Source organism: Dreissena polymorpha, chromosome 3 (assembly GCF_020536995.1).
Source record: "Dreissena polymorpha isolate Duluth1 chromosome 3, UMN_Dpol_1.0, whole genome shotgun sequence".
In the NCBI taxonomy this organism is placed as follows: domain Eukaryota; kingdom Metazoa; phylum Mollusca; class Bivalvia; order Myida; family Dreissenidae; genus Dreissena; species Dreissena polymorpha.
Window position 1 is genome coordinate 133,966,468 of NC_068357.1, and position 13,254 is coordinate 133,979,721.

Below are 13,254 nucleotides of genomic sequence, written 5' to 3' on the forward strand. Positions count from 1 at the left end.
TGTGTTGTCATCCGCAAATACATGCATATAAACCGAATCGAACGATAACAGTATACATACCGCTTTTTTAATGTGCACATTTATCCGATAATCCAATATAATTACAACATCACTTACGAAAAAATAATGTTAAACATTTATGACAAGAAATATGTTTACGAATTTTGTAAACAAATTTATATGCCTACGCCATTTTTCAGAAAAATTAGTACAGTGCATTATGGGACACAGCTTTCATTGGACAAGCGAATTTAAAATTAGATTGAATGCAATACGATACATATACAAAAAACATTTTATTGCGTCATATGCAGCATGTGAAAAACGTGCTTTCCGTGGACTTTCAGATAACGGGCACAAATTTAAGTGCATCTCACACACAGATATTTTTATTTATCAAGCATGTGTAGCATATAATAAACGATAACACACTTACACAGCCATAGTTTATACAATGAAATACCATACACGATAAATACAAAACATAAACAGGTAATCGTTTTAAATAACTTTAATTTGATAATTATTCCGCTTGCACTTGCCGTATTGAAATTAGCGCACTGAACCGCTCTGATAGGGAATACATGTAATAAACACAGACTCGCGAGTTTTCACACTTTTTTTGACATTACACAACAGATTAACACCAATTAACTGTCGAGTGTCGTTCAACCTCTAATCGATTAAAATCAGTTAAGCGGACGGATAAAGCAATCAAGCTGTGATCGACGGCTTCTTTGAATTTTCTGAAAATACATGAAGTTGCATAACATGGATTTGAATCAGAAATGGAAGGTTGGAGAAAAAACGGGATCCAAGGACCCCCCGCATTATATTGGACACAGCGTTATAACGGACCGCACTATATTGGAGTTACAGTGTACCTCAGGTCTCCAAAAACAGCTGAGCTAAAAAGTACAGACAGGACAACTATATAAGGAGGGGAAGGAGAAAAACCAAACACTGCATGACAGTTACTTAGAAATTCTTAGCATAAGATAATTCAATTAGATACATGTATTATGCACCTTCTATCTGGGTGATATTCCTCGCACTGAATCACTTCATAATGACACCCTTTCTCCAACAGGACTAATAATTAATATTGGTAGGAAGCCAGTAATTTAGAAGCTGTGGTAGTTAGTAATTTGTGAGAACAAACCTTCATCTAACAAGACCATTACTTACATGTACCATCAAAATGGGAGTATAAATACAGTGAAAGCAAGAATTGGATGAAACACTGTTAAATTTTAAAGATGAGTTTCTAGATAATAAGTAGGGCTCACAAAATATTCTTCGGGTAAGGTCGGCGGGTCAAAATTTAAATACACGAGAAAATTCGGGTCGGGTCAGAAAATACATTAGTTAATATTAAAATAAAACTACAATAATTGTCATAGCATGTTTAAGCGTTCTTATATATTCAACTACATGTATTTGTCAAGTATATTGTTTAGAATAGTATACGTTTTATTGTTTTGATTTAAATTAATTATGAATGAAAAACTGAACTGCATAAACAGAGGGTGTAATCACGTGATAGTCATGATGGCGAGGTCCATACTGAGACAGTTATTTTTCGCCGTTTTACACCCTTTATTACTTCTGTTTATTTTTTAAATGACGCTCACTTTTCAGATGATTAGCCTTTATTTCGTATTTAAATTCGCTTTATATCTCTACTTTACTCACGGCAAATTTCCTTAGTCCTTACTCCACTAGTCTCTCCCTAATTAGGTCATCCCGCTAAGAAATTTCTCACTGAGTAAAGTCGAGATATAGAGCGAAAATAACTATTATATTAATTATATTAAAGCCAGTAACTTTCATTCTAATATGGCTTGAAAGTGAGCGGAATAAAACAAAATTTTACAAGTAATAAAGGTTATAAAACAACGAAAAATACCTGCCTCGACATGGATGTCGCCATCTTGTTTGTCACGTGATTACCCCCTCTGTATAACAATGTATTAGGTTTACACAACGTTGTTGAACTTAATCAACAAATATTAGTATTACTTGGATTGGCTATCACAAGTGCATATATAGGAAAAGCAACTTGTAAAGCAACTTTCTTTGAGAAACACAATGCCCCCCAATAAGCCAAATAAGAAGTTGCTATGTAGTTTATCAGGGTTGCCACCAACCTGATGAAAACAAATTCCCTGACTTTTCACTGACTTTTCCCTGACCAAATCTTTGTTTTCACTGACTAATTTCGGGACATATTCAGCATCCTCCTCCTAATACAGCTGACCAAATCCACCCATTTAATGTTTCTTTTATTCTTTAACATATAATATTTAACAACTAACAAAGCAGTACATTGTACTACTTGTACACTAATCTATGCATGATGCAAGGCTATATAGTAAACTAGTGACCTGAAAATCAAAAGGGGTCATCTGCCAGTCATGATCAATGTGCCTATGAAGTTTCATTATCCTAGGTTTAATTATTCTTGAGTTATCATCAGGAAACCATTTTACTGTTTCGAGTCACCATGACCTTGACCTTTGACCTAGTGACCTGAAAATCAATAGGGGTCATCTGCGAGTCATGATCAATGCACCTATGAAGTTTCATGATCCTAGGCGTAAGCGTTCTTGAGTTATCATCCGGAAACCATTTTACTGGTTCGAGTCACCGTGACTTTGACCTTTGACCTAGTGACCTGTAGGGGTCATCTGCGAGTCATGATCAATGTACCTATGAAGTTTCATGATCCTAGGCGTAAGCGTTCTTGAGTTATCATCCGGAAACCATTTTACTGGTTTGAGTCACGGTGACCTTGACCTTTGACCTGAAAATCATTAGGGGTCATCTGCGAGTCATGATCAATGTACCTATGAAGTTTCATGATCCTAGGCGTAAGGGTTCTTGAGTTATCATCCGGAAACCATCTGGTGGACGGACCGACATGAGCAAAACAATATACACCCTCTTCTTCGAAGAGGAACATAAAACATAAAAATAAAGCTTGTCTTATTTTGAGGAGAGAAGCCAAAATAAATTTCACTGTAAGCTCTAACTGCCTTTTCTACTTTGAAGTCGATACATTTATAATACATGTTTCGTTATTTTAGTGCGTCACTTCTATTCATTTATGACTATTTGTAATAACAACACTGCTTAAAGGGATCTTTTCACGCTTTGGTAAATTGACAAAATTGAAAAAAGTTGTTTCAGATTCGCAAATTTTCGTTTTAGTTATGATATTTGTGAGGAAACAGTAATACTGAACATTTACCATGGTCTAATATAGCCATTATATGCATATTTTGACGATTTTAAAACCTAAAAATTATAAAGCGTTGCAACGCGAAACGATTGAATAATTTGGAGAGTTCTGTTTTTGTCGTTAAATTTTGTGAAACTACGAAGATTGCTTATATGAGGTATAAAATACTTCAAGTATATGTACTCGCAGAATAGCTCAGTAGGCTAAAGCGTTTTTACTTCAGGACTCTGGCAGGACTCCAGGGGTCACTGGTTCGAAACCTGGTCCGGGCAATGTTCTTTTCCTTTTTTTAATTTTATTCTTGATTTTTTACTGGAGCTTTTACGATCCAATGTTTACATTTATCGATATAAAGCATTTAATGAATAAGTTAAAAAATGCCAAAATCTGTGAAAAGGCCCCTTTAATATAAAGGATATTATTTTAATTCACTTGTTTCCTGACTACACGTTTAACATGTAATTTTGTTCTTCGTAGCTTGCGACCCGAACCGGTATCATTTGCAAAAAACTTTGACCCGGATCCGCGGGTATTTTTTTGACCAGCGGGTTCAGATTTTTTCGGGTACCCGTTTGAGCACTAATAATAAGTAGCGAAATGGTGTGGACACAAAACTGTCAGGAAGACTAAAAGCACTCACTATCACCATGTTAAACCACGGAGCCTATATTGTCATCTAGAGTTTGTGGTTAAACTAATGATATTAAAATACTTGATTATTTGAATTGGAAAAAAACATGTCACTTACATGTATTATCCAATGGAATTGACCATATTTTTGTGATTTTCTCAAACGAAACTGTTCCTTTATTTTTCTGAACATTTTTTGTAATATTCTGTCAATAATTATGTTCTTTCTACATGTATAAATTAACATTTTAATGTTATTGCCAATTATATCAGGGTCATCCTTATTTGATTCAGAAAGGCCAAAAATATTGAAAATTTAAAGCTGAACTTGACAGGTTTTTCTCACTAACAATGATGATCTAATTAAAGTACCATACAAATGACAAATGTTTACATGTAACCTTTCAAGATGACAAGGGACTCATCAAGGCCATCAAAAAACAATCTCTCATGACAAATATTGAATATGCAACAAGAAATGAACATAGTAGTTACCATAAGTTCTGTATTAAGTGAGCCATATTTTATCCGCAGCATTTTTGCTTTTGAAAATCTTCAAAGTAACACAAGCAAATGAAAGGCACCTTAAAGTCCAATTGGAAAGAAGAGGCTCATGCTAGAATAAGCCGGATTTACATGTTGATTGTAAATCATTGAATTGCTTATAGGACTAACTTTAATTATGCTACTGATAACAAGTACCATACATGCCCGATTCAAGACAGCTTGACTGCTTATGGCGTCTGAAACTTTTTACCTTAGAACTTTAGAATGTACTGGTAATTGTAAATGTTTCTTATCAAATTCACAGACCCAAACACCTTAATATCAATATAATAAAATTTCAAGTAACAAAATGAGCAAAATTTCATATATAAGATATTTTTACATTCAACAATGTATGTCATGACTACCTGAATTTGAAAGTATTATGTGAAGAGAATTTGATTCCAGAAATTGTTTTCATTCCTAAGGCAAATAATTTTTTTTTAAGACATAGGAACATCTAATATTTCTTTTGGTGCATCCAGAAACAAGAGGGCCTGAAAGGCCCAAAGTCGCTAACCTGAGATACACTGTAACTCCAATATAACGCGGATGACGGGGTCCAAGCCACGCAACAGCGTTATAAACGGACAGCGTTATAAGTTTTGAGCTTATTTATTTAAGGGGCTATAAAAACAGGTATAGTATAGCCTATAATATAGGTCCTGTGTATTGTCATGCTGTGTTGTCATCCGCAAATACATGCATATATAAACTGAATCGAACGATAACAGTATACATACCGCTTTTCTAATGAGCACATTTATCCGATAATCCAATATAATTACATCACTTACGAAAAAATAATGTTTAACATTTATGACACGAAATATGTTTACGAACTTCGTAAACAAATTCATATGCCTACGCCATTTTTCAGAAAAATTAGTACAGTGCATTATGGGACACAGCTTTCATTGGACGAGCGAATTTAAATTTAGATTGAATGCAATACGATACATGTACAAAGAAATGTTTTATTGCATCATACGCAGCATGTAAAAAACGTGCTTTCCGTGGACTTTCTGATAACGGGCAAAAATTTAAGTGCATCTCTGTTAACTATTACACTGCGTTAGCATGTAAATAAATCGTCAGGATTTTACAATTTATTTTTCGTATACGTACTGAAACATTAAACACACACAAAGATATTTTTATTAATCAAGCATGTGTAGCATATAATAAACGATAACACACTTACACAGCCATAGTTTATACAATGAAATACAATACACGAAAAATACAAAACATAAACAGGTAATCGTTTTAAATAACTTTAATTTGATAATTATTCCGCTTGCACTTGCCTTATTGAAATTAGCGCACCGAACCGCTCTGATAGGGAATACATGTAACAAACACCGACTCGCGAGTTTTCACACCTTTATTGGCATTACACAACAGATAAACACCAATTAGCTGTCGAGTGTCGTTTAACCTCTAATCGATTAAAATCAATTAAACGGATGGAAAAAGCAATCAAGCTGTGATCGCTGGCTTCTTTGAATTTATGAAAATACATGAAGTTGCATAACATGGATTTGAATCAGAAATGGAAGGTTGGAGAAAAAACGGGATCCAAGGACCCCCCGCGTTATATTGGACACAGCGTTATAACAGACCGCACTATATTGGAGTTACAGTGTAACAAGATATTATTGGGACAAATCTTCTGATCAAGTTTCACAAAGATCGAAAAATAAATGTGGCCTCAAGAGTGTTAACAAGGTTTTACTATAGCCATATAAGGAAAAATGCCCCGCCCCCTGGCAGCCATGTTTTTCAACCAACCGGCATCATTTTTGAACTCTTCTAAGATATTTTTGGGATGAATCTTCTGACCAAGTTTTATAAAGATCAGACAATAACTGTGGCCTCTAGAGTGTTAACAAGATTTTACAATAGCCATTGAAGGAAAAATGCCCCGCCCCTTGGCAGCAATGTTTTTCAAGCAAACGTAACAATTTTCAAACTCATCCAAGATATCATTGAAACCAATCTTATGACCATATTTCATGAAGATTGGACAATAAATGTGGCCTCTAGAGACTTAACAAGGCACATGCTGACGCCGCACAACGCACAACGGACAATGGAGGACGGACAAAAAGCGATCACAAAAGCTCACCATGAGCACGTTGTGCTCAGGTGAGCTAAAAAGGAGCATGGATACAATTTCAATGTACAAGCTGTCCTACATGTATGTAGTGAGGAATTACACCATTGAAGATTATTTTGTCAATAAGTAGATAGACTAAGCAAGAGTAAATAACAAAATATATAAATTAAAATATATAATTATATATATATGGTACTTAATTATTTATTCAAAATTTGTGAACGCTTCAACACAGTAACAAGATTTTACTTGAAGTCACAGGTCTATGAGTTTACAAAACAATATGCACATAACTATTACATAAAACTATACGTATATACAAGTACATCAACTATTTTCTCCTTTATAGAATAAACATACCATACATACCTGAAAATATTCTTACTTATATTTTTGCAAATATCATAAAGAGTAATTTAGGAAAGTAATCATCTTTTGAACAGCAAGGAGTTAAAAAAACTTCACATGTTTAGCTGCTTGTTGTAAATGTCTAGATAAGACTTAATGCAAAAACAGACAATAAACAATTCATTGTCAGAATTGCAGCATTTGTAAAAATAAATAATTTGTGCCCATGCATTCTATTTTGCTGCACATCAAAATGTAAAAAAAAAAAGAGTTCTTGTTTTTCTTGTTTTTCCACTCATTTTGGTACACCCCACCCACATACATGTATGGTTATTACATAGACTGTTTTTTTGTGAGACAGAAAATAGTAAAATATGGCAGCATTTGAATAAGCTGAAATGAGTTGGCAGATATGTTCAACAAATATGTACGCAACTTGTTTTTATAACCAGTCCGAACGCCTTCAGTGTTTGAACGCCTTTTATCATATTCAAAATGGGCTAAAAGTATTTGTATCTTTATTGCAATTATGCGCTTAAATGTTTTGGGGCAGAGTTCTGCCAAATAAATGATAAATTTGTTGTTGCCTTGCCAACTATTTAAATTGCATGTAAATACATGTACGTACTATTACATTACTGCATTTATCTACATGGAGACTAGATTTTCTTGATAACAATCTTAGATTTTAATCTTATCATATGACTTTTATAATTCAATGAATGTTTAACGGCATTTTCTGGTAGTGGATACCAACTACCAGAAACATGGAGAGAAATGGGATCCGATACATTAATATAACAAATTTGGAGCTATGAAATGTTATGCAAACAACATGCATTTTCAATTCAAGGAACCAGGCCTGCAAGAAACAGATAATCAATTTGAACATGCGATTGAACAAATATGCCTATTCAACTGCAACATTTGATATTTGCATGTCTTCACAGGACATGTTAACCCTTAAAGCGCTGGAGCTGAATTTTAAAGGCCTTTGCAAACAGTTTGGATCCAGATGAGACGCCACAGAACGTGGCGTCTCATCTGGATCCAAACTGTTTGCTATTCTGATAGTTTTCTTTGAAAAAAAATGAAGAAAATGCTTATTTTACAAATTCAGCAGACGACATTTTAGCAGAAGACAAATTTCCCAGCATGCAAAGGGTTAAACAGTCCTTGGACAACTTTTTGTGGTCTTCAAGTTCTGTACATAATGTAACAGCTTTATTTATAGTCCAGCTCGGGCTACATGTATGTCTGACTGAGTGAGATAGATTTATCAGAATATCAATACTGAAGGTAGGCTTAGGTGATGCATGGTTGGAACACTTTACACTTCATAATCTGAAGAGAATATGATTAATACCAAAAAATTCATTACTCAGTATGCTAACACTTGCCTACACAATGTATAGGAAATTTGTTGAACTTGAAATGTGAATCATGTGTGTGGTAACTAAGCCTAGGTATGCAATATGTTAAAACCGCATTTTAATAAGATTTTTTTGGCCAGCCAAGCTTGACGGTAAATGTCATTCACCTGAAGTAAGATGCCCACAACTACTTAACATTTGATATGAAAATATCCACAATCAAATCAATACCAAATGAATGGGAAATAGTTATATGTTTGCCCTATATGACTCTAAACAAGTTTACTTTCAATGAATATGTCTCCAACTGGTGCAGGTGTTTTGTTTTGTTGAACTCGGGCTAATTTATTTCAGTGATTGCACAGAGGTTATTGTCAGTGTGTGTATATTACTTAAAATAAAATAGGCACTGAATGTTTAAATATATTTGCCACTGGCATATTGTAGAGGTATGGTTATAAACAAACAGTGTCTTTGAATTAAGACATTATCTGTATAATATATGTAAAAAAATAACCAAAAAGGTTGATCATGCTATCTATTGTGTGCACTAGCTTAATTATACTTCATCTGGTACAAATAACCCAAGATTACTAGGTGTAAGACTAAGAGGTTTGCCAAGCTCATGCATGTACAATGTTACATTTTCTTAAGATTTTACCAGATGAATATTGATCACAGAGTAATCATGAAATTAAGACAATGTTTATTAAAAGTAAAACTGAGCAAAATTCTAAATCATGCTAAATAATGAGAGATGATACTTTACTTCAGTACAAAAAGTTATGAACATTTGTGAAAGCTAAATAATTATTTAAGTGCAAAACACTTTGATGTTACTTCAGATGTAATTCCAGACAATTCTTTGAACACAGCACCACTGCTGATACGTGTGCACTACTTGGATGCACTTTTATAGCTCTTGCGGAGAGAACAAAAAGAGTATCTTAACTTAAGTATTTGGCAAACAGGCACTTAATCTCTTGGTAGTAAGTGGATGAGAGCATTTGCTTTATGTAAGAAACATATTATGGGGAAAAATATTCACTTGTTAGCTCCGAAATAAGTCTTACAAGCACAAAAGAATTTCCCAAAAGCGCTCATCCTGCAGGATGAGTGAAAAAATCTGATGTTAAAACATGCATTTGCTGACCAGTTAGACTATTTTTCATTGAATTAAACAAGTTTTCTAAAAATATATATTCTGAAAGTAGAACTCAAATGAACCTGAAATCGACATTGGAAATTCCATACAGTAGGTGTGCATTGTTATGCGAGAATGTGGATTTAATATTCGGTTTTTGGTGTAAGCTTGAAAGTTCCCAGGAACCTGTTTCAGTGGCCACGTTGGAATAAACAATGTGAATGTTGCCACACAATATTTTGTTTAAAATGTGTCAAATCTTTGAAAACATACAAATTTAAATGATGTTTAAAAAATCAAACTAACAGGTAAAATGTTTAATTAGAAAGTATGCAATATTTTAAATGCCATGTGTACCAAAAGTACACATAATTTGCAGCTAACCCCGTTCTGCCTTTCTGATGCTATAAAATGTATTTTTTAATACCAACTTATGGAAGACATTATTTGTTTTGCAACAACAAATAAAATACAACTGGTATATAACTGTTCAAATAATTCAGGTCAATAACAATTCATAACTTAAACAGAAATGACCAAACTCATCTTAGAACCGAGGAACCAATGGAGTTAAAAACCCACAGATAAAAAGGTTTCCTTATCCAGATAAAACGGGATGATTTAATGAATTTGTCATTAAATATAACTTTTAGCAATTGCATGTTTTTAGTGTCTGCTTAAAATTTGTGAAAAAGTACGTAATAAAAAAAATTATGCGCATAATATACATTTTTATGCAATTTAGCAGTACTGAAATGTTTTTGTTTATTTGTATACACCGAGTTTGTTGTAAAGTATGTCATTATGTGCACAAAAAATTATCGTATACAATGATTTTTTCGCTTTATATTTTACAGCCTGTGCCTCTTGGATAGGGAAAAAAGGCGACATAAACAACAGTGCTTTCTACAGGCAATTTAACGGTCCCTCAGCAGGGCGCTTGAATTTCGAAATCAGAGTTCCCGGGGCGCCTGAAATTTTCCGATCAGTGTATTCTGACAGTTATTGCAGCTTTAGATCAAAGCGATATCGACTTGGCCGAAAATTTTGAAAGCCGATTTACAATCCTTTGTCGCTTTACCCACCTAAAGCCCGCCTCAAGGCGGAGCGAAGGCGGAGCGTCGCTGTATTAGAAAATCAATATTGGCCAATGAGAGCGCAAGCTTTGTATGAGCGACAGCAGTAGGCAGGCAATACCTGCACTTAAATCATGCAGACGACTCGTGACATACATGTAATTGCCACAGAAATCTTAGCCAGTTACTTAGAAGACTGATGATGGCAACTGGCCAAAATCCTCGTGAACAACGTGAATTTCATGCATAATTCCGCCAAAACATTTTATTTGACTCGTAAAGTGTTTAAACAAATTTTCATTGAATTCATAACGCAACTGTTAACATTTGTTAATAACTCAAATGGGAATAATTAAATTTGTAATCCGAAACCCATTCCCGTTAGTCGATGTTAACACGTTTTAATCCGAAACACACTTCCGAATGTAAATGTTACCGCAACGTTGAAATATTCTTGCTTCAAATTAGCAGTGCAAATTTATTTTGTGTCAAATCTTTTCCTCAATTAAAAAGAGCGTGAAAATTATGCAGCATGTACAACGTTGCGTCATTTGCGTATAAAGCGTGCGTGTATTGAGCGTTTTAACAAGCACACAACACGTCAGGGGATTGACGCATATTTCATCAAATCTATAAATAGTCACTTACAATTTATTTGATACTATAGAAAATGGCAAGGTTTGTGTTAAAGAAATAATTGAGAGCTTTTATCGTAAATATTTACCAGAAAGTGATTTATGAAAACGGAATAAACGGGATTTTTATCGGGTAAGTACCGTAGGTTTCCACGTATAGCGCGCACCCGTGTATAGCGCGCAGGCTGTTTTTTAAATGCAAAAATGGAGAAAAAAATATTTCAAGACAATAAAACCACCAAATCGGACCGAAAATGGCCGCCATTTTACTATTACACAGTCCAATAATCCGGGCCATTGGAAAGCTTAATTAAGCATTCAAAATAGGAAGCGTCATTATGATTAGGAGCAGGGGTTGCATAGCACTATACTTTTCTGACAATTTTATAATTTTCTTGCAAAAGATTAACAGTCCACGTGCATTTCGTGAAAAACGTGAGAAAATAAGAATTAGTGTACATCGTGTGATTTTTCCTCGGGGAAAGCGTGGGCATTACCGGTAAATTTGAATTACGCATAGAAGACAGGGATACAATTGTTGAGGTATGCGGGCGAAGGACGATGTCAATATCTCTCTGTGTTGTAGTTCGGGCGATTGCTAACGATAGTTTGAAACACCACAGTTGAACGTTGAATATTTATACACACAAAATGCAATTGCATATTGTCACAAGTCGTGGCACATATTACTCAATATCATCTGCCAATTACGAAGTGCAAAATGATCCCCTTTCACACCTACCGTTACCCGTAAAAAGACCTCGTTCGCACCTACCTTTGCCTGCTCTCGACAACAATCCCCATCGGAATTCATCGAAAAGGAAGTGTTAAAACACAAACAAAGAAATGTCCGCAAGTTTATTCAAACAAATTTATTTTGACAAAACTTCTTCTACAGCGTTCATACCTACCAGTAGCGACTTATGGTTGTTTCGACAATGGCCCCTCAGTCAGTAAGATTATAGGGTGGTGGTTTTCTGGAAAAAAAACATGGCGGCCGTTTTGATTATTTACGATTACACAACATATTTTTACCAATTTAGCAGCCAGGATAGCGTTGTATCAATGTATAACGCGCATCAACTTTTTAATTTGATTTTTGGAGGTAAAAAACTGCGCGCTATACGTGGAAACCTACGGTACATGCATACAGTTATAGAGTCTGGTTGACACGGATGTATTGGGGAATAGTTCGAGTCGGGATTTTATCATCTAGACTATGCGGAAAAGTTTTAAAACAATTAAACAATATATATTTTTTAATGACTGGAGGCTTTTCTTGAACAGTCATAGCGCACCAAATGACGTCTTTTGACGCTGTTTTTCTTTGAGTTATAACGCACCACAGAACGTCGATTGACACGTTAATTTTTTTTAAAACCAACGTCGGGAGGGGACACCCCTCCCAAACCTATCAGCCCCGGGCGCCAGACAAAAATTCTGTGGAACATAAAACAATATTAATATTATTATAAATAATAGTTTAATAATGTTTTATAACTGCATGTTTAACTGCTATTTAATATGTATATTATTAAGTGCTACAGAATTAAATCCCTGTGTAAGAAAATACTAAATAAACAAATTATTAAGTTCATTGGAACTTTTTGTGGAACTTTTGATGTGTTCAGGAGGATTTTTTTTTTTTGCCTTTGTGAAACAGCCTTTTTTACTTTTTACCAATTGGACTGTACAAGGCTGTAATTTGGGGCAAAAATATCACTGAAATGAGATAACGTATGAATTTATTTTGGCCTTAGGCCCTTTTGGCCAATGTAACAAAGCAAAAACATTAACAGATGGGTCAATTGAACTGGTACCTAAACAATTTACATTATTAATCATGAAGGGTCCTACTTTTTCCTGATAAGGTCACCGAAAGGAAGAAAGTGAATAAAGTATTAATAATTTGGAAAAAAATCTATTTAGCACATGTTGCATTTATTATTTGTTCATTGAAGCATTTAGGCAACATTTTATTAAACGAAACTTATCAAACAAAACATCATATTATTCGATACTATGATATAACGTTACACATACACTCAATACGTTCACGCATCAGTGCACAATGCAAAGGCGATTTTTACAGGTAAAACTTTCTTCCCATTTCCTTTGAATGCCTCGAAAACTTAC

The 13,254-nt window shown here is 34.4% G+C and overlaps 1 protein-coding gene across 4 annotated transcripts in view; it reads right to left on the bottom strand.

Moving 5' to 3' along the window:
• The window catches only part of LOC127871535 (FERM domain-containing protein 5-like), a 104,134-nt gene that overhangs the window by 90,642 nt on the left and 238 nt on the right, over positions 1–13,254 (bottom strand). The window lies entirely within an intron of this gene.